The 26,940-nt window shown below is 55.6% G+C and overlaps 1 protein-coding gene across 1 annotated transcript in view; it reads left to right on the forward strand.

The window, feature by feature from the left end:
• Positions 1–26,940, forward strand: part of PIEZO1 (piezo type mechanosensitive ion channel component 1) — a 104,776-nt gene that overhangs the window by 12,089 nt on the left and 65,747 nt on the right. The window lies entirely within an intron of this gene.

Consider the following 26,940-nt stretch of genomic DNA (forward strand, 5'->3'; position numbering starts at 1 on the left):
CTGATGGGAGACGGCTTTGCATCCCTTTCCCAGCATGCCGGGGGCTCTGTTCTGGACCTGTGGAGGTGGGAGACTGCCTGTGGGCTGCACTGGTACATAAACCACCCCTCCCCAAACTCCTCACGGGGGTCAGCCGCACAGTATGCAGAGGGGCCTTCCAATGGGCAGGGCTGTGGGGCAGGGAGGGACATGGTGGGGAAGCAGCTCAGATGGAGGGGGAGAGGGAGACCACCAGGGCACAGCAGAGCAGCCAGGGGATGAGAAATCGGGGTGGCTGGTCTAAGCGAGCCCCTGGAGCTGTCAGTTGGCTCTGGAGCGGGCTGGCAAGCCAGGGGTGGTGCTGGAGGCTGGGGATGGAGCCGTGCAGGCTCTGGCTGTGGCAATGCCTGCCATCTTTGGGGCTAAAGCAGAGTCTCTTCTCACACTGTTTTACTTGATTCTGCTGGGGCTGCAGCATAAAGGTGTCTTGGACACACACTGGCCAGGCCATCGGGACACAGATTTCTCTGTCCCCTTCAGCAGCTTTGGGCTGGCACAATGTCCACACAGCCTGGCTCCGCATCCCAATGAGTTGAGGGCTGGGGCATGCTCCAGCGCCCTCCCCAACCCTGCTGAATGCATGGGGCTGTGTGGCCTAGTGATGGGAGCACAGGACTTAGGAATTGCTGATAGTGGGGTTGTGACCCTTAATGTCTGCAGACAGCTTTGGGATCCTTGGGTGACGGGCTGTGGAAGTGCAAGTGATTCCTAGGGGCTGCTGCACCTGCCAGTCCTGAGCGCCAGACGGTGCGTTGCACACAGTTCTCTCCTGTACGCTGCCATGCAACTGGCGCTCCCTCCCCATTGCTGCAGGGGCAGGTTCCCACCCTAACCAGAAGGGCTGGTGGTGCAGGATGGAGCCAGGGCCACGTATCCATCTGGAATAGCCAAGCTCCCCCTTCCCTGCTGTCTGAGAGCACCAGTGGCCTGCTCTCCTTCTGGGTGTGTGTCTGTGCCCGGAACCTGCCTGTCACGCTGGCTCCTGGTGCCTAGATATCCCCTTTGTGCCACTGCTGAGCCGAGGGTGGGCACAGGCTTCCTGTGGGGACGAGAGCAGCGGAGTCCGGGCCAGGGGCTTGTCCGGCCTCCTCCGCTGGGAAGTGAAACCTGGGCTGAGCCGTCTGCCCCTCCCAGCCCAGTGGCCCTGCTGGGTTTGTGGTGTATGGTCCTGCCTGGTGGAAGCGGCAGCCAGTAATAGAGCCCTGCAGCTCTGCGTGGCAGGGCCAGGTGGGGTCTTTCTGCCACCTCCCCATTAAGATCTATTTATAGCGGAGCAAAGAAGCTGGCTCCCTTGTGGGGCATACCTTGTGCCCCTACCGGAGAGCTGGGCTGCTCCTCTAGTGCCTGGATCCCTCTGCAACCCCTGCCCTTCACTCAAAGGTGGCATCCAGATCCGTGGCGCTGCCACAATAGTGCCCTGTGGTGGGAGCTGCCCCTTCCGAAAAGCAATCTGGCTGTTATGATTTCCATGGCGCTGCCTAGCCTCTCCCCAGACAGCCTGCTTGGGATGCCTGGATCCAAATGGCCACCCCCTCGGAGTTTGGTGACCCCGGCTGCAGCTCCTCTGCCAGCAGAGGCCCCAGGGATCATTAGCAGATGTCTGCATCTCATAGCGCAGTTAGGAGTTGAATTCATTTTGCATAGAAACAGGATGTAGTGGGTGAAATGGCATTTCTGATCGCCTCTTCCAGTAACAGGAAATCTTGACTGATTTGCTAGGAATCTGGCTGGCCGGGACCGTGTTCGATACGGCAGCACAGAGCGGTCTGTCTGGCCTCTGAATTAGTGGGCAAGTGGGTTTTTCATCTGAGCACCAAGTGCAAGGCAGCATGGGTGTGCGCACCCCGAGGCGGCTGGAGGGCGTGGTGGGGCAGGCAGCTCAGGTGAGACAGAAATGCAGTCGGGATTGATTTCCCTGTGATTTACTGGGGGAGGGGGGAGCAGTGGGCTCACAGAGTCTTCTCTGGTGCCAGAGCCAAAGGGTTCCTAAGCCTGGTACCACTAGCACGGGGAAGGGAAGGCCTGGAGCTGGAATACTAAGGAGACCTGGAACGCCCAAAGGAATAGCACTTTGAGAAGGGCAAACTCCTTTTCCCCGAGGATCTCCAAGCACTTTACATCCTCTTATCGTCATGGTAGCTGGGGGTGGAGGGTAATAGATGCTTTAGAAATGTCTTAAGATGTTCTCGTAACCTCCCGATAAAGGTCGCGTCCCCCTCTGTGAAATGGGGTAATGGAGGCACGGAAGGGTTAAGTGACTTGCCCAAGGTCTCACAATGCGGCAGTGGCAGAACCGGAAATAGAGCCCCGGAGTCCTGTCTCCCAGTCCCCAGCTCTAATTAACGTGCCACCCCCCTTCCCCACCAGGGCTGGTGTCTGCTAGAGACAGCACGCTGCCTTCCAGCTGTTTGAGTCACAGCTGCCCATTCTCATGGGCCCTGAGATTGCCGTGATGTGATCTCATCGTTCAGTTCACTGTGTAAGGTGTGGAGACACACATCTGTCCTGTCTTCCATGGTGTGAAAATGACCCCCCAAGTGCAAGAAGAGCAACGCCTCTGCAGCCTGTGGTCACACGCGTCTCAGCCTCAGCCTTGGGCCGCAGGTCTGGCTCTATGAATCTCTGTGGCTTGTTTGGGATGAATGCGAGGCCTGGGGGTGAAGTAACATTGTGGGGATGTTTGCCTGCACCTTCTAGCTGTTGGGAACTGCCCCTCTGCCATCCCAGCTGGGGAGCTGGGGGGCGGCTTCATGTCACTGCCATGCTGTGGGAGAACCCGGGCAGCTGCCCACTGTCTGCATCCATCTCACCCAGCTTGGCTGCCCTCCTGCCAGGGGCTGCGGCTCAGCTGTGGGAATCGGGGATGCTCTAAATGGGGCGCGAGGAACGGGGGAGCCAGGGAATGACTCTAATGGGGATTGTAGGAGCAGTTCACTGGATAATCTCGCTCATCTATGGCTGTGAGGGGGACATTGGAGGGTTAAATGCTCAAAGCATCCCATTAACAGGTCGTCCCTTGGCTATATCCGTTGTTCCTGTCCTCTTAACAGGGGCTGTGGCGCCCTCCGTCGCTACCCCCCATTGTGGGCATGTACAAATAGTGCTGCATGCCATGGATTAAATAGCGCAGTGTTAATTACTGCAGAACGCCAGCGGGTCCCCGGGAGTGCAGCAGCAATTAATGAGGCCGCTTACTTAGCATAAAGTGCTCCTGAAACCTCTTCAGTTGCTATTTCCAGTGAAACAGCCACTGCGGAGATTCACAGCTGCCAAAGGCGGCGTTCGGTTCAGACCGATCCCACGAGGGGGGCGCTCTGGGTTCAATAGGCTGTGCTCCGTGTGTGCGATACCACAGTGACTGTGTGCGAGCGTAGCACTGAGCAGCCTTCTCGGCACAGAGAACCGGCTGCTTTTCCAGGGGCTCTGAGGCTCGCTGGCTACTTGAATGGACTTGGGCCAAGAGGCCTGGAAGCTGCTTAATGTTGCATTAAGAAACCACCTGCCTCAAACCAGCAGGTGGCTTGTCCCTGTTCTGCCAAATCCCTTCCTGTCTGTTAGTGACCCAGCCAGAGAGCCTGGGTCCCAGAGCGGCACAGCTTGGTGGAGGTGCTAGCCACTGAGTAGGAAGTAGCTCCTAGCCACTGTAGCTAATGCACGACCAGCTACCCTGGGCCGTGACCTGGGGCTTTCACGCAACATTCTGTCCCCAGTGTTTGCTTCAGAACCTCCCTTTCTTCCAGCACTAGCTGCTGCAGCCAGTAGTTTGTGAGCCGGAGCTGGGTTTCATCCTGGGGCTTACCTGGAGGAATGTGAACTTGGGGTAGCTTCCCTTTACGTGCCCTGGTCCGAGGGCTGGGTGGGCGTGGGACCTGCGCCGTTACTCAGAATGCAGCGCTGTTTCTAATGTGGAGGCTAAATGAATCAAGTGTGGCTGTGGATTTACTCAAAGGCTGATGAGCCAAACCAGTTGGGTCCCCTGCGGCCATCGTTTAGCAAACACCTCATACCCTGGCAAGAGTAAATTCCTGTATGTCGCTATGGAGATGGCAACAGTGAAAGGAGAGATGGGGCACATGCTGTTCCTTGACTATCTTCAGCTTCCTGCTGGAATTCCTGCTCTAGGGAATGCGCCTGCCATCCGTTCCAAGAACCTGTCCTCCTTGGGTCAGTAGTTCAGGATTTCTGCCCTTGAGGTGGGTTTCTCTACCAACTTCCTGGCTACACCCATGAGATCCCACTGGGTGGGAAGGGGTTCAGTGGAGAGATTAGTCCTTCCAAATAAAACTAGTGGAACTGAGCACCTGCTCCACAGAAATGTGATTGATTCCCCCAGAAAGGCCAGGGGACGCTGGTGGCACAGCTCCCCAAAGCACCGATGTGGTGATCTGGGGCCCCTGAGTCCATAGATCGCACCGCTTTGCCATCAGGGTACAGTAGTGATTTTACTGGTGATATTTGCTTTCCAGGGTCATGGGGCTTTGTTGTCCTGGGTATTGAAGGTGACCAAGTTAGGAAGCTCTTCCACAGAACTGAAAATGTCTCTTAAACTCCCGTTCTTGACTTGCAGACTTTTCTGGAACCGGAGAAAAGCAAAAATTGTCATTGTCATCCTTTTTTTAAAAAATTGTCTAACTCCTTCTTTCTCTGCTTGTGCAATATCCTCTCCTGTCATTGGCCAATATGTCTTGCTTTGAAATTTTCTGCACCAGCTGTTACTCTGGGTCGCTAAGCCGGCTGGTTGGCCACTTTGGCTTCCCAATCATTGATTTTTCTGTCGCAGTCGGGGAGGACATATTTGGGTTTCTTCCTCTCTTCGCCTCATCACCTTCTGCCCGTTTTAAAGTTTGCCCTGGATTTTTCCTTTTGGAACCTGTCGTCTTCCCTGCAGAGGACGTGTCCAGTCAAGCAAAGCTAAGCTTTCCTAGGCATGTCTTCAGCACTATTTGTGCAACATTGCTGGAGAACCTCTCTGTATTCATGACTTTATCCGGCTACCTGAAACGAATGCTAGCTCAGAGCCCTTTTCCCACTCCCTGGATGTGCCTGGGATAATTCATCCGTATGCCAGTGCTGTGGGGTGAAGTGGAAACACTAGACTGTGGGAAGGGAGGACTTCGTTCCCATGCATGCCCTGTGCTGTTCCAGACTTGATGCTGCAATCTGCCATGTGGCAGAACATGTCTGCACTCCCACTGTGCTGGAGCGTAAGCCCTCTGTAGTGCAGGTGGAGAAAATCACTCCAACTTCCCTCCTGAAGGTGACCTAGAGAGTCTAGTACCCCCTTGGGTGAGCGTGAACAGTGATAACCCTGGAAGGACTCAGTCACTAGTTGTCGTCGGGGAGCACTCCGGAGAAAGGGGACCCATCCCTTTGAGAATACCTGACTCCCTTCCCTTGCCCCCCTTGGTGTTTCAGTAGATGATATTGATAGTTCGTTGATCTTCATATTTATTATTTGTAGTATCGTGTTGCCTGTGAGCCCTAGCCGTGGGCCAGGCCCCAGTGTGTTAGGCGCTGTACAGAGACTGGACAAAACAACTGCCCCGCCCCAATATACAGATGAGACAACAGCTGGAGCCAGGTGGACCCATAGGGGAGCACAAGGAAATGGTGCTGGTCAGCATGACAGGCTGTGCTCTCAGCACCCCAGCATCCGAGCCATGGCCATGTTTTTCTGGCAGCTTTGAAGGAGGAAGAGGAGGAGGGAGCTTTGGAGACGCGGATGGGGAGCTCCTCCCAAGCGTGAGGGGCAGTGAGGACCTTGTGGGACCAGCCCCTCTGCCGGGTTGCCCCAAAGCAGGCACACAGCAGGCTGGTAAATACAGGGCAGCCAGGTGCGCAGGCTTCCAAGGCTGTTTATGTCAGGGCTTGGGGCTCTTCTGGTTTTGTCGCTCTCCCCACAAAGTGCCAGGGAGCGCTCAGTGGGCCGGATGCTGCTCCCCTTCTCACCCTGAGCATCGCTCTCCTCCCCGCGTGTCGCTGTGACCAGGGGCACAACTCGGAGAGCAAAGCAGTGCTCAGTCGGTGCTCAAGGGGGGGGGGGGGGGAATCTGTCCCCTGAAAAACCAGGGAAAACCCTCTTCTCTCTCCTTGTCACTGAAGGGGTGGCTAACCTGCTGCCTGCTTACTAATCGCCGCTCGCCAGGCAGCCTGGGCAGCTCTTCCTCAGGCATGAGTCATGCCAGCCATAGGCTTCCTCTGAGTCTCTGGAGAGCTGCTGTTAGTCATGCTGGGGTCATGCACAGCACGCTGAGAGATGAACGGCCTCTTCCTTTGTGCAAAGCTGTTAACTGACTTCTTCCCTCTGGCAAGCTCTGCGGAGATCACTGATCATGTTCCAGGCTGTAAACCTGACACCGGCAAGTCTGGGCCCTTCACCTGGCTCACCGTGCCAGCAGAAGCCTGTTTCCTGGGCCTACCCTCTTGTGCACAGAAGGGCATTAGGAGAAAGCTCGTCCGTTCTCTCGAAATCTAGGCCGTTTTTCTCTCTGAGCAGCATGAATCATTTGTTTCCTGAAGTGCCCAAGATGAGAGTGTGAGCCTCTCTATTCTCTGTACCAGCTGGGGGTGATGACCTACCAGCCATGGCTTACTCCTCTGGCAGAAGGAAGTGGACAATCGGGGCAGCTCCAGGCCCCAGCACACCAAGCGCGTGATTGGGGTGGCAGGCCGCGGGTGGCACTCTGCCAGTCGCCGGGGGGGGGCAGGCAGCTCAGTTGGACCTCCCGTAGGCGTACCTGCGGAGGGTCCGCTGGTCCACTGGAGCCGTCTGCCACGCTTCTGGCCACTGGCAGAGCGCCCCCCTGCGGCCTGCTGCCGTGCTTGGGGTGGCAAAATGTCTAGAGCCGCCCCTGTGGACAATTCATAGGATACTCTGGTGTGACGAACTGGGAATGTTCTTAATGTTTTCTCTGAATACTGTGTTGGTGCCTCAGTGTCCCCATGGCAGTTCTTAAGTATCTGGCAGAGCAAAGGGCCAGTGCACCTAAATGCCTGACCCTCTGTCTCCTAGCAACTGATGGCCTGGGCCCCTTCTCTGCAAAGGTGCCAGCTGAAGGTGTTGGAGACAAAGGGATCAGGTGGCCTCCTGGCCCGGGAAAGGGCTGAGCAGAGAGGAGGGGCTGGAGGGGTTGTTAGTCTGGGGCTGGCTGGGGTCGAGGAGTGAAGTGCAGACGTGGGGGGTCTGGTTCACTGCCCCCCAGAATGGACCTGGCCGAGGGGTCCAATTCTCTGTACCTACAAGCTCTGTTTTAGACCCTGTTCCTGTCGTCGAATAAACCTCTGTTTTGCTGGCTGAGAGTCACGTCTGACTGCAAAGTGGGGGTGCAGGACCCTGTGGCTTCCCCAGGACCCCGCTGGGGTGGACTCGCTGTAGGAAGCGCACGGAGGGGCAGAGGATGCTGAATGCTCCAAGGAGAGACCCAGGAGGTGAAGCCATGTGAGCTTCTTGCCCTGAACAAGTTTGCTCCAAGGGAGAGGAGGCTTCCCAAAGTCCTGCCTGGCTTTGTGGGGAGCAGTTCCGGAGCATCGCCCGGAGACTCCGTGACACCTGGCTAGCCCCTGCACTACATAGGATGAGCAGTGGGATCCTAAACAGACCTGCCCAGCCCTCCAAGGCACCCTTTCCTGCTGCTTCCCAGGCTCGGGCGCAGACTTGCAGACTCCCAGCTGCTGCTGGTTGCCCAACTGATGTGCATCCACTCAGAAGTTAAAGTAAGACTCGAGTTCTCTAGTGGGCCGGTGCCCACGGTGAGCATGGCACCAAGCCATGGATGTGTCTGGTTCCAGTTCCCTTCCCCGAGAAGGCCAAGCTATAGACAGACCCAGTTCATCCCACAGAAAGTCTCTAGTCTCCCACCATAGATGGACTATATGTGGTGGGTACATGGGCCTATGCACTGCCCCTCTGGGACCCAGTACCACTCGGAGATCCACAGTCTGGTATCTTTAGGGAGCCAATTACTGTTCTGAGAGCCAGAGGATAGTACAGTGGCCCTTTCTTCTACAGGCTGGGCCATAGAATGGCAAAGCTAGAGAGCAACTGGCTTTGACTCTTGCTTGCAGCCTGGTCAGCCAGTGTGCAGTCCCTGCATAATGAGGGGCTGTGACAGTGTACCCCATAAGGCTTTATGGGGTGGGGTTGCTCATAAATGTATGTCTGATATAACTGGAATAGGGTTTTGCTACAGTTACTTTTCAGTCCATACCTGTAAAAAGCAGCAAAAGCATAACAGGCCCATGCTGCTGTGTAGAAGGGGAAACTGAGGCACACCGCCTCATGGCATTGGTGGCTAAATGCCAAGACATCTCCATTTTAACAGATATTGCTGTCTGCATTCTGTTAGTAATACTACACCCCAACCTGTTTTCAGGCATCCAAGGACCAGGAATCCCAAAACAGGCTAGAACCCCTAGGAATGACATCACATGGTTTCAAGGCACTGAAAAGGAGTGTGACCAAAGACAAACAGAAATTTTACAGGTACTGCCTCCGCCATGGACAGTGTCCAAGTCTCTGGCAGTAAGTTCAGGGGAAGGGTGTGACAGTGTACCCCATAAGGCTTTATGGGGTGGGGGTGCTCATAAATGTATGTATGATATAACTGGAATAGGGTTTTGCTACATGGAAAGGTTATGATCTACTGGTTATGTTTATCCTAGTTGTACGCAGGCACCATTTGTGTGTTCAAAGTTATGAACATTGGCTGTATAATTGCTTGATTTCTAAGTAGCCTTAGTTAAAACATTTGGTCACTTCTTGGGAAAGGAATGTGCAAATTAAGTGCTCAATCCAGAGGCTAAAGAAGGAGCCTCTCCACCACCCCAGGATACTTAAAGGAAACTGAAACAAAGAACAGTAACTACAGGGGATGTGAGTGATTGCTGGACCCAGGCTAAAAGGAGATTAGCCTGTAAAAGGGAGCATTCTGGAACTGGTGAGAATCTTATCTGTATTCAGTTTGATTAGAAGTAGATTTGCGCATTTTATTTTATTTTGTGTGGTAACTTACTTTGTTCTGTCTGTTTCTATTTGGAACCATTTAAATTCTACTTTCTGTATTCAATAAAAATCACTTTTTACTTATTAACTCAGAGCATGTGTTAATACCTGGGGGGAGCAAACAACTGTGCATATATCTCTATCAGTGTTACAGAGGGCGAACAATTCATGAGTTTACCCTGCATAAGCTTTGTACAGGGTAAAACGAATTATTTGGGTTTAGACCCCATTGGGAGTTGGACATCTGGGTGCTAAAGACAAGCACACTTCTGTGAGCTGTTTTCAGGTAAACCTGCAGCTTTGGGGCAGGTAATTCAGATTCTGGGTCTTTGCTGAAGTAGACAAGAGTGTCTGGCTCGGCAAGACAGGGTGCTGAAGTCCTAAGCTGGCAGGGAAAACAGGGATAGAAGTATTCTTGGCACATCGGTTGGCAGCTTCCAAGGGGGTTTCTGTGATCCAACTCATCACAGGGGCGCTGGGCTCAATCGGGGTCTGTGCTGTCCCTGGCTCGATGGGGGGCCCTGGGCTCGATGGCGCTCTGTGCTGTGCCCGGCTCGATGGGGGGCTCTGGGCTTGATGGAGCTCTGTGCTGTGCCCGGCTCCGTGGGGAGCCCTGTGCTCGATTGGGGTCTGTGCTGTGCCCAGCTCGATGGGGGGCCCTAGGCTCGATTGGGGTCTGTGCTGTGCCCAGCTCGATGGAGGGGCCCTGGTCTCGGTTGGGGCCTCTAACTCTCCCCTAATACAGCTAGTAAATCCTGTCGTGCAATTGCACTGGGTGCGAAGCGGCTGAGCGAAGGAGACGATGAGGTTTCATTTCCTTTGCCACCAGCCTGTAGCCCTGGGCAAGTTCCTTGCACTGAGCTCTTCTGATTTTGCTTCCCAGCCTCATGGGCAGGGCTGCTGCTAACCCTAATGTGCAGCACAGCTTCATCTGGGAAGATTTCAAGACTGGGTTAAAGGTCAGCATTTAAACAACCCAGCAGAGTCCGAGCTGAGCCGTGATTTATTCTCTCCTCACAGAAAAGTATTTGAAAGAAACAAACTCCTGGGGCTGGCAGCTCCAGCTCTGAGTAACGCATTAACCCTCTGCTAACTCCTGCACTGTGACCGATTCTTCCAGCCTTGCCCCAAGCGCTTTGTCCCCAGTTCTTAGAGCTGCTCCAGGGAAGGTCCCCCCATTTCCCCCATCTCTAGGGGCCCGGCTCACCAAGCTGCTGCCCTTGTTGGGAGTCTGTAACCCTGGCCCCAGACTTGCGCCAGCAGGCACTGCCTTTACTGGCCCAGGGCCATTATAGCCCTGTTGAAACACTGAGCATCTCTGAGGTGTGAGGGGAGGATCCACCACAGCCTGGGTCAGAGCCACTTGCGCTGTGAATCCCTCGATAGTTTTTGCCATGCAGCCAACCCGACCCCAGCTGGGACAGTCTCCTCTGTAAGCTAAGCAGGGTCAGGCCAATTCAGCCTCTGGCGGGAAGACCTCTGGGGTCTGATTTGACAGGAGGTGCTGTTCCCTCAGCAGCCATCCAATGCCCCAGCCATGCAGCTGCGGCATAAACCCCTTTGGGAGTGTAAAAAGTCCCTCGGTGGCTGCCCTGCTTCTTCTGGTGCTACAAGCTGGGAGAGTCCCTGGGTGACCCCAATGGTGACAGATGCTCTGAGATGATCAAGGCTGCTGTTGGTTCCCCAGGCTCTGTGCTGGGGGCAGAGCCGAGCTGCTCTGTGCCAGAAGCCTTCCGGCCGGCTGTCCTCCACTGATGGATGGTGTTTGTGCAAGGGAAATGGCTCTGCAGCCGTTTTCTGAAAGGTGCTGGCTCCGGGGTGGTCGTCTGCCTACGTCAGCGCATTGGGAAGGATTTCACGGACACGTCAGTTCACTGTTTCCCAAGTAGCCCTGTGCCGGAGGGGATGGGGGGAAGCAGCGTACTCCGGAGAGGCATAAAATTAACCAACCCATCTCTTTGGGAAAGTCCGTAAACCCAGCGCTTTGGCCAAATCTGGAAGATGAACATGGCTCAGTGGGAGCAGCTGTCTGCCCAGAAAGCAACCGGCTCAGAGCCCTGGTGAGGGAGGAGGAGGTGGGATTCAAGTTCAGCAAACTTCTTAGCCCCTGCAAAAAAATTGCTGCTTCTCTCCTCTCCCCTGCACCTTCCTGGCTCTGGCAAGTCCCGCTGGCTAGGCATGGCTGTCTCCTCACCCACGCTCTGGAGCTGTGTGTGTAGGGGTGAGACTGAGGGATCTAGGCAGGTTAGTTGAGACCAGCGAGGTGGGCGAGGGACCCCTGGCAAGAAAGAGGGCCCTCTCAGCACACTCCAGTGGCTTCAACTGGGGGGCTTGGACAACACCTCTTTACTGCCCTCCCCCCCACCCCCCAAGGGCAAGGCCCTGCCAGCCACAGGCCAATGAGGTGAATCTGTCAGGTTCCTTCCCCACAGAGTTCCTCTGGTCTGTACAAAAACACAGGGGAGGGTTGGATCAGAGACTTTTTATTAACTCAACATTTTTAATAGACTCTCTAGACTGTCTTATACATCCTGGTCTGAGGCCTCGGGAGAGGGCTCGGAATGAGAAATCTGAAACGACTATTGCTGTTGAGTTTGGAGAGGAGACGAATAGGAAATGCCAGTACAGAGGTGGTCGCAGTCATGACTGGCACAGAGCGAGCAGATTGGAAGCTTCTCTTTACCCTTTCTTAAGCGCTGGGAGACAGTCTGTGCAAGCAGCAGGTCTAAAGCTGATAAAGTGAAATGCCCCTTTTACGCCAGGCCTGATTAACCAGTGACCCGAGGACTTGTTGAGGCCAGAGCGAAGCAGGTAGACCAGGTAGACTTGAAAGAGGATTAGCCTTTATAAGGATAATCAGAGCCTGTGCGATTACATTGGATAGGATAGAAATTTTTTTTTTAAAAGAGAGGGGGAATAAACCCTCATGCTTCAGGACATAAGCTAGCCACTAAATGATGGGGGTCAGGAAGAAAGTTCTGTAGGGGTGGACATTCCATAACTGCAGCCCAAAGGCTCTTGCACCTCCTGTGAAACACCTGGTATTATTTACTGGTAGAGACAGGGAATGGGACTAGATGAACCTCTGGTCTGATCCAGCCTGGCAAGCCCCATGTCCCTAATGGAGAGTGTTCTCACTGTCCTCTTGGCTATTGCCCCATCTTGGCGCTCACTCTGAGTCCTAAATCAATGCTGTGGCAATTGTAATCTTTGTGGTACCTGGAATGGCTCCAAGAGTGAGCTGTGAGAGGGGAGGGTCCAGGAATCCTAGACAGTGTCCTTTGGTACCAGTTAACACAGCAGCATGTTTGCACATGAAATGAGCTTTGTGCCAAATTCCTCTGGCCTGTCGGCCATCAGCTCTGAGGAGGGTCTGACTCCGCAGGGCCAGAGCACACGGCAGAAGCAGCCGGATGTGGAGGAGCAGAGAATCACCCCTTCTACAGGCACCTTCCCGTGGAGCACCACTCTCCTTGTGCCTGTGCAGTGAGCTTGGCCCGGGTATTCCTTGGCCACCACTGAGCTAGAAGGGGCAGGGCTGGAATGTGGAGTGATTGCTTTGAAATGTCACCTGGACAATGTACTTATTTATTGAGGGCTTGGTTTGCGTTAAGATGCAGGATTGAAGGAGGAGCTGCACAGGGTCTCGTGTGTGATTATATGTACGTGGAAAACTCTGGTGGTGGTGGTTTTGTAACCTTTAAAAGTGTAGCAATCCTGCATTTCGTCTTGTCTCTTCCTTGTTCGTGCTGGAGGACGAGAGGACGAGGCGTCTGCTTTTCCAGAGATGGTAACTAGAAGGGGTCGACAAAGAGAGATTTTTCTCCCAAGTGTTTCACAGATGTTCACAACAATCAACTTTTTAAGATCACACATGTCAGATCTAAGTCTTTCGTGATGTCCGATCCCACTATGCACCCCCCCACGGCTGCTCAAGGGCTCTTTAAAGGCAAGGCCTGAGATTTGTAACTTTAAAAATACACGGGCTATACCCCAGCCGGGGAAAAACTTTTCAGGTTTTCTTTATACATATAAATCTTGAAGGCTGGCAGCCCCTCATGCTCTTCAGCAGAAACCTTCCGTGCATTTGCACCTTCTGGCTAGATTGGCTCTAGTGAATGAGTCAGAAATACCAAGAGGGAAAATAACTAATGACCATTGGCACCTCTGAGCTTGCTGAGAAGAGTGAACTGGAAAAAGTCAGGCCCTGCCCTTTGTAGCCATGCCAGGAGCCAGAAAGGCTGAAGGATATTTGCGAGCCTAACAAAGAGGTGAAAAGGGTGAAATCAATGGAAATAGGAGCCTAAGTAAAGTACTTCTGTAGATCTGGCTAAACTGGCACCATACCAGAGGGAGCTTCCGGTGCTGCCCGGCTGGCGTAATTTAAAATCAGCTCAATGAGAACATTCCCCATTTACCTAATAATCCACAGCACTGAGGACGTGGCCATAAATAACACCCCATCTTCCCCGTCTCTGACTCCAGTGCCAATTTGCTCCGGTTACAAGTTCAGGGGTGATGCCCGACCCCTCTCGGACACTGCTCGCCACCTGCCTTGCCACCTTGCAAGGGGCCAGGGATCTGACCGCAACCTGGGCTTTTCCTGCCTACCTCCAGCAGTGTTGTGGGGATGGACCCTTGTGATTGGTAACCAGCCCATTCTGGAGGCTTTAGTTCAATCATTCGTAGAAGATGAAGATGTGAGTTCAATCATAGAATGTCAGGGTTGGAAGGGACCTCAGGAGGTATCTAGTCCAGCCTCCTGCTCAGAGCAGGACCACTCCCCAGACAGATTTTTGTCCCAGATCCCTAGTTGGAGTGAGGATCTTCCTCATTCTGGGTCAAGATCTTCCCATCTTGGCCAATCCAACGTCTCGGGCTGGGCCGGCCCCTTAAGTACTCGCAAGTGGCAGGTTTGCCTTGCTTCAGACACTGATCTTTGGCCTGCTTGTAGGCCAGCTGGCTAGGAGGGGCAGGGGAAGGCAGTGGGTTCTGTGATTCTTCTGGCTCTTGCTTAAAGCCTGTTCTCATTTTTCCAACACTCTCTTAATCACACATAACTCTAAACTCCGGTAGGTTAACGTGGCTGTTACCAGTCTAACCAGCTCAGTGGCTTCCTCTTCATCCCCACAGCTGGCTTGTGAATGGTGGGAGGGCGGCTGCTCGGTGAGGAAAAGGCATAAATCAAAGGACTGGAACAGCCGACTGGGGAGCGGTTGGGTAATGGGGACTCTCCCTTGCGAGCAGCAATCCAGATCGGTGCATTCCACTGGCTTGAGACTCCACCGCCACCTGTGCTAGCAGCAATGCACAGCACAGCATCTCCGCCCTTTGCCAAACCAGCTGCAATGGGGCAAACAGCTCCTTCCTCCGCCTGCAGAACCCAGGCTGTGTCCTTCTCCAGCTCGCTGGCGCTGCTCTCCTCCAACCACTGCTCCATATGTTTTGTGTTGGCCACTGTCCATCTTAAACTGCAGCCGTGGTCAAAGTTAGTATGTAAAAATAGCCCCTTCTCGCTGCTGTGTGCGCGCTCGCAGCTCGGCTGGGACAGGCAGGTTTTCACTCCTGTTGGCCCTGGAGAAACGGCTCTGCTGGGGGTTGGGAGAGCTGAGTTCTGACCTCTGGAGAATGCGAGAGTCAGAAGTGAGTGAGGCTCTGAGAGCCAGGCCAGACCCTGCTTCTGGGGACTCCTGTGCAGCCCTGCTGGAGATCACCAGGAATTCAGAGCCTGCAGCTGCCCGGGCGTCACTCTGTATCGCTGCTGTGGAGAGGAGCAGAAAGAGCTGAGCTTGACTCTCAGATCCCAGCACTTATCGAGCAAACCTCCATCCTCCTCCTTGTAAACTGGAGCAGGCTGGATCTGGAGCCAGCGAGTGGCAGCAAACAGGAAATCGTGTGGTGCCTTATTTTTCTTTAGTGCCTTTTCTGAGGAACAGGAGGCTTTCAGGCTCCATGACTTGCTCAGCCGGTTCTCAAATATGTTTTTGACAATGTCTGCAGAATCCTTCTGTCCCCGCCCAGCCCCGGTGATTGTACATGACTGTGTTAAATTGCAGGCATGTGAAAACTCTGGGACCAAATCCCTGTGCTGCTGCTTCTAATGCTCAAGCTGGGGCAGCACCACTGTGTCTGTGCTGAGTGGCAAGGCACCGTCTGGGACGTAGAAGCTGAGTGTGGATTTCTCTCCCCTGCTCCCCCAATAGGTTTTCTGATCCTCTTGGGTTTACTGGAGGTGGGGCCGGGAGGTTGAGCAGATTTCCTGAATGCCTCTATGCTCTGCACCAAAGCTTTCCTCTTCCTGGCATGAGCATGTGATGGGGGAGCTGAGACTGAGATAAGCCTGTGGCTTCGTTCCATTAGCCCCAAAACACTGGGTGCATGAGGCCTGCAGGATGTCACCAGTGCAATCTGTGCCAGCGGGCTCTGCTGTTGCTGCTACTTCCTCTCTGCCTGGTCTCGTCGGCAGGGGCAGGGCTCTCCCCATTCCTGTCGGTTTGAACACGGCGCCGCTCCAGGGAATGCTGGGCGACAGGCTTGGGCTTCTGCCCCACCAAGGTCTCGTACCTCTGGCCTGCGCAGAGTATCCACAGTTGACTAAAGTGACGGAATTCCTTTGGGTTCGAAATTGCTTTCTAATGCATCCAAATAACCCCGTCTCCTCTGAATGCCACCCCCCGTAAAGTGCCCTTGCTCTCGGGTGCGCAGCTACAGCTTAACCCTAAAGGGCAGGGCCTTTCCTGTCCCGTGCACACTGCCCATGCAGGCCAGAGACGCTTTGCTCGTCCCCCTCTGCTCAGGAGCTAGAGCAGGACTGGGTTCCCCTCACTCATCAGTGAGAGGTCTGGGAATAGAACCCAGGTGTCCTGGCTCCCAGCCCCTTCCTCCCCTGTGCCCAAGGACTGGTATGCTGCATGCCTCAGGTTAAACGTGGCCAGAGGCTGCCTGCATGGGCGACTTGCCCTTGGCAGTTCAGCTCTGAGTGAGGCCAGGCCCCCTCTGGGGTCCCAGCCACTCTAGACTCTCCGGTGCCACATGCTTGGGCAGAACCAGGGCTGCCCATGTGTAGGGACCTAAGGGGAGCTGGGAAGGCTCTTGTCTCTTGCACTCCCCTGGAGTGTCTGCAGGAGGCAAGCTAGAGTGTGGCCCTTAGGACTTCTCTGCACTTGGACACATACTGCAGTAGCTACTCCAGAGCGGTTAGCTTGCTAAAAGCCCCCGTGTGGCCACAGCGCCTTTGGGCAGGGACTGTGTTTTCCCGCTAACGCACAGCGACGCGGGTTTAACCTTGCTGCGGTGGGGTGGTGTGGCGTGGGAATTGCAGTAGCTCTGCTCACGCTGCAGCAAACCGGCTTGGTGGTGGCAGGGGTGTCCCAGTGGAGACAGTTTGCCCCCGTTGTGCGCTCTAGGGATGGGGGACGTGACGGAACGTGCCTGGCAGAAGAGGCAAGGTGCAGTCGATGGCATGAGCCTGAAGGGCTGTGTCTGTCCAGGCATGTGTGTGAAATGCTGTGGAATGGGGTAAATAGTCCGGGAGCAATCCGGGGCCCTGGAATGTGCCGCTTGCTCGCGGAGAGTTCATGGCACCTTGCGGCTGACTGGCAGAGAGCAGGAGAGAGCCCTGGGCGTGGATCTTCCCCGCTGCCGCCTGAGCAGCATTCCCAGCCAAGCAGAGGACAGTGCAAACCTCGGGATCAAACGCCCAGTCCTGCTGCTCCGCAGCGCCTGTTCTCTTGCGGCTGGATCCCTGTGGGGCCTGCAGGGCGCTACTGGGCCTCCACGTCTGAGCATTGCTGGGGCCGTGTACGGCCTGGCCATCTATCAGCCTTTGCGGTGGTGGGGTCAGAGGGTGCGCACCTGGCTGGCTCTGCTCGCCGTGATGGATTTACCATGTCTGAATGGTCCTGGAGGGGTCGCTGAGCCTGGGTCGCTGGTGTAAACGCAAAGCGAGGCTGCAGCACCCCGTCCTGCCCTGTGCAGTGGGTTGCCAGCTCCGTTCAATAGTTGTCAAGCTCTGTCATAGGCTCCCGCCGTCCCTGCAGCAGCGGGAGCTCGCGAGCGCCTCCTTGGGATGGATCGAAGTGGAACTCGTGCTAACGGGATGGATGCGGCTGCCCAGTTCCATTTCCCCACCCTGGCGCCAGGGTTTAACCTGCTCTTGCTCCGAGTCATCTCCGTTGCCTGCTGTCCCTGCAGCTCTGCACCCCCTGCTTGCTCTGCAGCTTGGTTCTCTCTCTTGGATGGCAGCTGCTTCCTTGCCAGTTCTAGGGCTGGTTGCGGAGGGGAGGGCTGAGTCTGCCCTGAAGAAGCGGGCCGAAGGGTGAAGCAGCCGCCGATGGGGCTCACTGGACTTAGTTCAGGTAGTTGCCGAAAGCCGTGGGACTCCGCCGAGCGCCCAGGCTTGGGCTGGAACAGGCGAGGCGCTCCAGAGCCTGCAGCTTGGCTGGTGCTTTCGCCCAGCCCTTGAGGACAGAACCAGCCTTTGGCTCTGTGCCAGAACCCCCCAACAAGCCCCTGTGCATCCAGATCCCCCTGCACCCAGATCCCTCACTGAGCCGCCTGCACCCAGATTGCCCCACACGGAGCTGCTCCTGCATTGCTGAGCCTGCCTTCCCACATCTGGTGCACCTGTCATGGACAGGCAGGACCTTGGGGTGATTCTGGGGCAGGTCCGGTCCTTGCACTGTGCCAGGGTTGGGTGCAGCCTCACTGCTGAATCCGTGTTCTGGGGGGGAGCTGCACAATGATCTCCCACCTCTGTGCAGCCAGTGCTCACCAATGCCATGCTGGAGTCTCCATATTTATTTGACAAATAAAATTTGCAGAATTTTAAAATGTGCACAGAATTTTTAATGTTTTGGCACAGAATTTCCTCAGGTGCAGTCACAGCTGGATCTGGGGTGTGGTAGATCTTGGTGCTGAAGGGGTTAACTGCTTGGCGATTTAATTTAGCAGCTCTAATGCTCCTGGGCTCAAGGGGCCAAGGTTCCTGCCAGGGAAGCTGGGAGCGGCCCTGAGCCTCCTGGGGAAGAGGGGGTGAAAACAGGGCTGCCCTCCTGACTCAGCTGCAGCAGCTCCAGCGGGGTCTCTCGCTCTCAGGAAAGGGCTCTCTCTGCCTCATTGTTGCTGGCACCGGAAGAGGCATATTTGCTCCATGAGATCATGCAGTCTGTAAATTTTGTAGTTAGCAACCATCGGCACTTGTGAAGCCGGCGAGCGCAAGTCACTCAAGCAGAGGTCACTGGCTGGCCTGCTCCCCTCCCGGGGCAGCACTGGGGGATGTGCCACAGCCAGTGTCGGGGATGCCCATGATCGGTGCTTGCCCCATCACCCACACCTATCGCCTCCAGGCCACAGCGGGCAGCACCTGCCTGTCCTGGCCGAACTGGGAAGCAGCCAGGGTGCACGCAGAGGAGGCCAGACCTGTGCTCTAGGGTGGGCCCTGTGGCTCGTGGGCACTGCGCTCTGGGGCCAGACCCCTTTGGGGGTCATGTGACTTGCAAGCTTTTGGCTCCAGCTTTCCAGCCTCGGCTGCCCTGGGACACTCGCAATCAAACCCTCTCTAGCGCTGGTTTCCTGAGCGGGCAGTGGGGAAGCAAAACTCGGGGCGGTGGCTGCGCGGAGAGAGAGCAGCACCATTGCTAAAGGGCAGGTCCCCGCGCCATGTGCTAGGAAGGGAGGCTGGGAAGAGGGCAGCACGCTGAGGGAGCATCTCAGTCTTGAGCCCTGTGTGCCCCAGCCTGTCTCTCCCCTGGGCTTAGTCTGACCCTTGCCGGAACGGGCCGTGTTCAGCCCGGCTGGTGTGGGTGGGGTTCCCTCGCGGGAGCTTGGACTGGGGCAGTGCAGGATCTGCCTTTCTGGGTGGGGGTGTGTACTGGGAGACCTGGGATTTTCCAGGGGCGTTAAGCAGTCGCTGTCTGGAAGGTACCATTGCATCGTGCCTTTGGGGGCAGGGCTAAGGCCCTGCAATGACGCTGCTGCCCTACATGTTCTGTTGGACCTCTGTTTTCTCCGGGGCCTCTTGGAGTGTCACCCCCTCAAAGTGTGTGTGAGAGAACCAGAATCCAGCAGACACCCTCCTTCTTCCCCCCTCTGCTGTGCTAAAATAAGGAGAAGGCAGAACTGCCTCTGCTCCCCATCCTCAGTGACTGGCATCTTAGGGTTGCTGCAGGCTGCTCCTTTCTTGTAAGCTGTGATGTCTCTGGGGGTGGGGGTTGCCCTGAATGCTGTGCATGGAGCTGCTGGGGAGGAGGAGGCGAGAGGGAAGGGCGGAGGGTGATCCTTGCCTGCATGGTGCAGCCCATGGTTCCTTTGCACAGGAGAAATTGCTGGGCTTTACTTGTCCCCCAGGTGGATGATGGCTCCTGCTGGTGCTTTCCCTTCCCTGGAGAGCTTGGGCTGTTTTGCCTTCCCACATGCTCTATTTCAAACTGGGCTCTGGTCCCCCGGGCTGCCCTTGTCTCCTGCCAGTAGGGGTTGCTGAAGGGGGTCTGGTGGGGCAGGCTCCTCAGCAGCGATGGAGGATTGAGTGGGCCATGGAGCCTAGGGGCAAGAGGTGGTGGTTGTCCCCGTCCCCCCACCGTTCTGTGTTGCAGGATGAGGGGGCGCTTGTTCTCTTGCTCCCCAGGCTGTGCCAGTGCCAAGCTAATATTGATGCCCTCTTGCCGCCATTAAGATCCCTGAGAAAGCAACTGAGCTGGCTTTGATCTCTGAAACGCTCTGCAGGGCTTTTGCCATATGTCCTTCTCCATCAGTACCTCGGTCAGATGCATTTAGCAGGACCAGGCTGGCAGTATCACAGGTACCTCCTTACTTCTGAAATAGGGAGCAGCCAGTGGGCCACCCCAGCTCTCTGCATTCTGATTCTCTGTGGCGGTGGGCGCACCCCCACCTTGTGCCCCACACCAAGCACTCTGGGTGCAGCATCAACCTGCAAATTGGTGGCGCTCGAGGGAGATTGATTTGCTGGGCTGGCAGTTCCATGGGCTCTGGACTGTGTGTTAACTCTGGGGTGTGTGTGCTGGGCAGCACGGAGAGGCCCTTGGCTGATGCAGTAATTTTATATCCTTGGCATCCCAGTCCTGGGCTTTCTACCTGGGTGCATTTGAGCTCCTGGTGGGAGTGTGACTAGACAGCGGCTGGGGTCAGGCTTCTTCCCGCAGTGTCCGGCTACACAGCTTTTCTGCGCCTGCGCGGTTTCCTATCCGCAGGGAGCGAGATCCCACAGAAACTTGCTGGTAAACACAGGAAGGGCCGTGCCCCCTTCCTGTCCGAGTCGGAGTGCGCCACACACACTGCCCGGCACCAGCCAGCACCGTCGTATGGAGCATATTTACGCTGCCCTACTTCTCAGCTCGGGATGGCCTGCCCTACTTGGGGCCTGTTCCCTTGTTTCCAAATTGCCATTGACAACTGGGGCCTTCTCCGTCCCTCCCCTGGAGAAAAGAGGCCCTGGCGCTCTGTGTCAGCATGACACACCTTGCTTATTGGCCCCTCCGGGTTTCATTAGCTCAGGAGATCGGCTTGAAGATCATGAGATTTTAAAACCAAAATCAACATTTGGACCTTTATATTTGCCTTCTGGCCTCTAGGGGCCACATGGCCAGTTCTTCCCTGCGGACTAGAAAGTGAATTAAAAAGCAGAGATTCTCCTGTAATCGCATGACTCGGGTACTGGGGCTTTAAGAAAAACAACATATTGTCAGCTCCCGATATCGGGTCTGGCAACACTGTGCAAATAACCCTTTACTTTTATTGTTGGGGGAGGGGCTCAGCCTGCTGCATGTTATGGGCAACCATCCCAGCCCGGCCTGTTGTTCCAGTAGGAAAATGGGGATGGAGGTTAGAAACTTGGGGGACAAACGAATGCTGACAGCAGCGGCGCTAACCGGGGCACCTGCGGGTTTGCGGCTAGTCTCATTCTGTGCTGGCAAGTGGTTCCCGGCGGCCTATTGCTCATGTGGGTGTCCGCATTTGATTGCGGCTTGTGTGTGGTGTTGCCCAGCAACCCAGTTTGTGATCAGATCCCATCTAGCCTGGTGAGTTACACCTGAAGTAGACAGACTTCCTCTGTGTATCCCTGTGAGCTGCCGTTTTTGTAACCCGCAGTATGGACTGCAGCATCTCCAGCACTTTTGCTGTTGCAGACGTGGGGTTTCCAGCGCTAGGCTGGCTGGAAGCACAGTGTCCGTTGTTTGATCTAAATCCCTCCAAGCTCCAGACTGGTCAGATGGTTTCACTCCTTAAAACAAGCTGTAATTTGCCTAAAAATAAACTCCAGCAAAGAGGAAAGCTGATCTTGTGTTTAAAGCACAGGATGGGGAGTCAGGCGATCTATCTCCTAGCCTGGACGCCGCTGCTGACTTGCATACAGCTTTGGGAAAGTGGCTTAGCCTCTCTGTGCCCTCATGTACAGGCGGGAGGATGGGCCTGAGCCTCCTACGCGTGCATGGCGAGGGTGAATGTTTGGGATGCCCTGATGGAAGGGGGAAGAGCAGGACAAGGCTAGAGTGACCCAGCTTGGACCCAGATCTGAATGTTCCCCTAGTTCGATGGGCTTGGAGACCATGTTCTGGTGTGAACGAATCTCTGCAGGAGCTTCCCTGGAGCAGCCACTGAGAGCAGATTGGTGTCGCTGTGGCCTCAAAGGTGTCCCACCTCCTGTGTCCCTGTGCGTCTCAGAGCGGGTTGAGTGGCTGTAAAGCAGGGGTTCTCAAACGGGGGGGTCGGGAGCCCTCGGCGTCATGAGGTTATTACATGGGGGGTCACAAGCTGTCAGCCTCCACCCCAAACCCCTCTTGCCTCCAGCATTTATAATGGTGTTAAATACATAAGAATGTGTTTTTAATTTATAAGGAGGGGTGGGGGTCGCACTCAGAGGCTGGCTGTGTGAAAGGGGTCACCGGTACAAAAGTTTGAGAGCCACTGCCCATAAAGCATCCCACACTCTGGGGAGCTCAGAGGGAAGCCATTGTTTAAACTGCTTGTGTTCTGAATGTGCCAAAACAAACACTGATAATTGGGATACACAAGGTCCCTCACCTAGACACCCATCCTGCTCCTTGATCATGGACGCTGCGGCCACTCTGCAAACTGTGCCAGCTCCGTGCCAATGTCTGGGGCAAAGAGCGCCCGCCGCCTGGAGGCCTGATGGCAAAGGGCAGGTTCCTTTGGGTGTTCCTCCGCTGTGGAGTCCAGAGGGCCCATGTGCAATGGCATGTCTCCCAGTGTCTTGCCTTTGGGGTGCTCCATCAAGGTGCCTATACAGTGCTCAGCACTGGTCTACGCCCTCCACCCCAGGAGCGGGTGCAGCGGATGCGTGAGACATGGGAGGTGATGGCTCTGTTGTACTCGGCACTGGGGAGCCCTCCGTCGGAGCGCCACGTTCAGCTCTGAGAAAGATGGGAATGAACTGGACAGAGTTCAGAGGAGAGCAAGAAAAGCCATCGGAAAACCTGGCCTATGAGCACAGGCTGGAAGAATTCGGCATGTTTAGTCTAGAGAAAAGGAGGCTGAGCAGGGATCTGAGAAGCCTTCAGATATATTAAGGGCTGTTATAAATAGGACAGTGATCAACTGTTCTCCGCACCCACTGCAGGTAGCACAAGGAGTGATGGGCGTAAGCTGCAGCCAGGGGAATTTAGGTTCGATATTAGGAAAAAGTTTTGAACCGTGAGGGTAGTGGCCTACTGGAATAGGCTTCCCAGGCACGTTGTGGAATCCCCAACAGGTGGGACAAACGCTTGTCTGGCGTAGGGTTTCCAGTTTTAGTTGGATGTATTCCTGGAGGTTTCATCACATGACATAATCTTTAATTAAGATTAATCTTTAATTCCAGGAGAGTTGGCAACCCTAGTCGGGGATGGTCTTCTAGGCCAAGCCTCCCCAAAGCTCGGCTAATGCTCCCCGCTGTGGCCCCAGGGCCAGGCTGTGATGGGGCTTGGGTCTCCTCCAGTGAGTGGGTCGGGGGTGGCTCGGTCGAGCCAGCTGGGGCTCCTCCAGTTGTGGTGGTGGCCTTGGGGCTTCTCTGACCCTGATGCGTGAGAATGGGAGGGGGGGCACAGTGGGGGCAGGGCCTCAGGCGGAAGAGGCTAAGCAGGGGGCTAGGCTCCCAGCATGGGGGAGTTGGGCTGGGTGACCTCTTCCACCCCTGTGTCTCTATGATTCTCTAATGTGGAAGCACCCCCAGCCGTAGGCCGGGGCAGCGCCGCTCTCGGCGCTGTATAAACAGCACAGAAAGACTGTCCCTGCTCTGGAGTGCTTATAGTTGACATAATTCAACCCTGGGCACAGGATGAGCTCAGTGCCCTGGCCCTGGTGGGAGTCTGGAAGAGACGGCGTAGGGTGGGGCAGATCCCCCCAGAGGTCTGGGCCAGCCGTGCTGCCTGTGACTTGTCTGGGTGTCAAAGCAGAAGGAAAGGTGTGTGCCTGGCTGCCGGGTGAAGCATGCCTGTCAAATCCGGCTTTGCAGGGAATGCTGGTTCTGGCGCATTCCCCGGGTGGGCTGCAGTGCGAGCTCGTTGGAGAGGGGAGATGATGGGACCCTTAGTGACACAGCGGGCTTCTTGTGGCGTTTCTGTAGCAAACGTTGCCCTGATCTGAAGGGGGTGGGTGGGTTTGTGTGTGAGATGCATTGTGGAAATGGGAGGGGGAGGTTTTCGAATAAACAGTCGCATAAAAAGGTCTTGGCTGGCACCAAAATACACTGTCCTCCGCCCCTTCCTCTCCAGCATTGGATGACATTGATTTTTTTATTGTTTTTTTTTGTTTGTTTGGCTGGACACACAGAGCAATTACTAGCCTGCGCATTTTCTGGTAAAAAGGGGAAATCCTGGCAGCCTGAGCCTGGCATGGGGGAAGGGTGTCTGGCCTGGAACAATTTCTCAGGGGACAATCTCCCCGGTACGAAGCTCTGGCTCGCACGCTTGTGCTCTCGCTTTCTTGAGAGGATTTTTTTTTAAATCCAGAGGGCAGTGGCTGCCAGCCATGGTGAGGGAGTGCTGGGTGGTTGTGAATGGAGATTTATCCTGCCCCTGTATGGTGTGCGCCTCCTCCGAGAACATACTGGCTGATTCCATACTGGGGTCGCTGGGAAGGTCTGGGATCTACTGGTCAAATGGGATGCTCTTCATCAGACTATTGTCCCTGCTCCCTGTGCAGCCTGGACCCTGTTGGCCACCTGAGAATCCCTCCGCCATGACCTATCCTGGCATTGCCCAGAGTGTGGGGAGGCCCAGCACAGTCTGTGTGTAAGTGAGCGGGGGTGGGGAGGGGGAGTTGCTGTCTCTGCAAAGGTTTGTGAGAGCCAAAGCCCCAGCAATGGGAGGAGGGCAGCAGGTCCCAGAGGCTGAGCCTTCCTGGGGTGGAAAGCCATATGGGACGGCAAGTGGAAAAACCTGCACAGGGATCTGTTTCCCTTTGGGAGTCCTCCTACCCAGCTCTTTGCACAGGTTAAGCTTCTGGTGTGAAGTGACAGGGAGGCAGGAGGGGCTACATTTTTGGGGAGATACGAAACCCTGGGAACTGGATCACAAAAACGCTGACTCTTGGCCGGTGACATGGAAGCTGGACTGGGGCTCAGGCCCTGATGCTGCCCTGGGCAGGTGGGATGTCCCCCAGCTCCCGAGCGAGGGCCAGCGTTCAGCAGCACTGGTGCTATCAGTGATGTCCTGTTTCAGGACAGGGGCTCCAATGCCACTGAAATTCTCCCCCAGCTACAGAGCAATGGGCAAAGGAAGTGGCTCTTCTCTTTGCAGATTTCCCCGCCGTGCCCCAGCTCCTGCTCAGATAACGACTCATTCTGACCTCTCTCCCACTCCAACAGTCTCATGCTCTTGTCGCTGAGTTTGTAGAGCAGCAGGCTTGGGGGGTCCCCTGGGTCTGGGATCCAAAGAATGCCATGTAAGGTCTCTAATGAGAGCCTGCATCACGCTGGTCCCCGTAATCCCTGCGAGGTGTACGTAGGGATAAGCTGTGAGGAGTTATGTGGATATTCCAAATAGGTCTGTGAGCGGAGGCAGGTCACCAGGTGATCCCCATCCTCCTGGCAGACAGGGAGACCGGACACTTCTCTGTCTCTGGCTGCTCACGTGCAAATGGACGCCCAGTCACAGGCTGAGCAACATGCTAACCAATAGATTGTGGGGACTGCAGGAAAACCTAAACCTGGCAGGGCTGATCCTGCGTAGGAGGCAGGGCTGTGAACTTTTGGCACTTTGTCTGGGGTGCAGATGAGCCCCCAATTATCCTTCGTGAAGGGGGGCATGTGTTGCCATGGAAGAAGGGTCTCGGCCACGCTGGTGGAAAAACACTGTGAGAAGGGCTTTGTGGGGAGCAGAACCTTAGTGGACAAGAGGGCGCTTCCTTAGCTGGGTCTGGGCTCTAGTAGGTGTGGTCCGATTGTATTTGATCTGTAACGCTTTGTTCCCAGCAGTTCTGCTTGTTCCCATATGGCTCTCAGTGCATTTGTCCCGGCTGTCTCTAGAAACAAGCCTCAACGCTGCATGCTAAGCGGAGCTGTGTGCTAAGGCGAACTAGCAGGCCTTTGGGACCGGCAGGCCTGGGGATTCTAGGAGCCTCCAGCAGCTCGGGGCTGGACACCGCAGGGGGATGCTCAGAGTCGGCGGGTGACTATCGCTAGCCTGTATGGGGGACAGCGGGGGCTGAGAGGCGAGGGCTTGTGTTGCCCGTGGCTGGGCAGGTTAGGGAGCTGAGCCCTGGCTGGCTGGCAGGCACAGAGAAGGGTCCCTCATGCTAAGGCGGTAGCGTGTGGCTCATGATCCTGGGGAGCAGGGAGCATGGAAATCATGGCAAGGCTGGGAACAGGGGATGTGTGAGGTGGGGTCCCACAGAGATTCGTGTTGTGGAGCAAACTAAACGGTGTGAGGAACCAGACTTGGAAACCCAGTAGGGGCAGGGACTCAAAAGGACAAAGCCACCCTCCAGCCCCGCGCTGGAAGAGGTGTCCTGACTGGGGCGGCGCTGGAGCTCTCCGAAGGGGTGGCTGTGTGAGGCCACTGCTGCTTCCCTCTTCTCCTGCACCTTGAAATGCAGTGTCAGGTGCGCTGGGGGTTGGGCATGGTCTAGCGGCCAGACCACTGAGCTGGGACCCAGGAGCTCTTGGGGTCTACTCCCAGCCCTGATGCTACTTTTCCTCTTGGGAAGAGTTGGCCTTTGTTAAAATGTGTAAAACGCCGTGTAACTGCTGAATATCATATTAGCCATGTGGCTGCCTGGGAGCTTCATTCCTCCCCATGCTGCACGTCAGGGTGATGGTGCTGCTGGAACTCTGCCTCTGCAGCTCCAGACACACCGGCCTTAGTGCTTCAGCTAAGGGGAGAAGTTCTGTAACCAGTACAGGGGGTATGACACACAGCTGAACAGTTCTGAATCTGTCCAGTAGAGGGCAGTGGTGCACATTCCCTACCCAGGTCTTTGCTGGATGTTTTTTTGACAGGCTGCTTCTAGTCTACTTCAAAAACTTCCCATATTATGAATCTGCAGACCCGAAGTTTAGCAAACCCCATGCTGTGAAACCCCATGCTGGTGGGTGTTGGGAACGCCTCTGCTTTCCAGGGAGCGTTTGGCAGTGAATTCCCCCTTTCAGGGGCAGTGCTGGTGCCTTTGTATGGAGTGGGCGAGCAGCCAGAGATGGGTTGAGGTCAGAGCCTGTCTGCCCCCTCTTCCTTGGGCGGGGGTGGTAGTGGCTGGCAGCTTGTCAGTGTCTTGAGCTGTGGGGGGCCGGGGAGGGTCCCCCAGGAGGAGGTGATCTGGGTTCATGCTGGCCTGACAGCACAGGCCTTGTGCTGCAACGAGGCCTCGGTTCCTGGGCCGAGTAATGAAGAGCTCTGCTCGGGGGGGGCGGGCAGGATGATTCCCCACAGTGAATGGGCAGCAGCGGGGGC

This window comes from Gopherus flavomarginatus, chromosome 14, assembly GCF_025201925.1.
Source record: "Gopherus flavomarginatus isolate rGopFla2 chromosome 14, rGopFla2.mat.asm, whole genome shotgun sequence".
NCBI lineage: Eukaryota > Metazoa > Chordata > Testudines > Testudinidae > Gopherus > Gopherus flavomarginatus.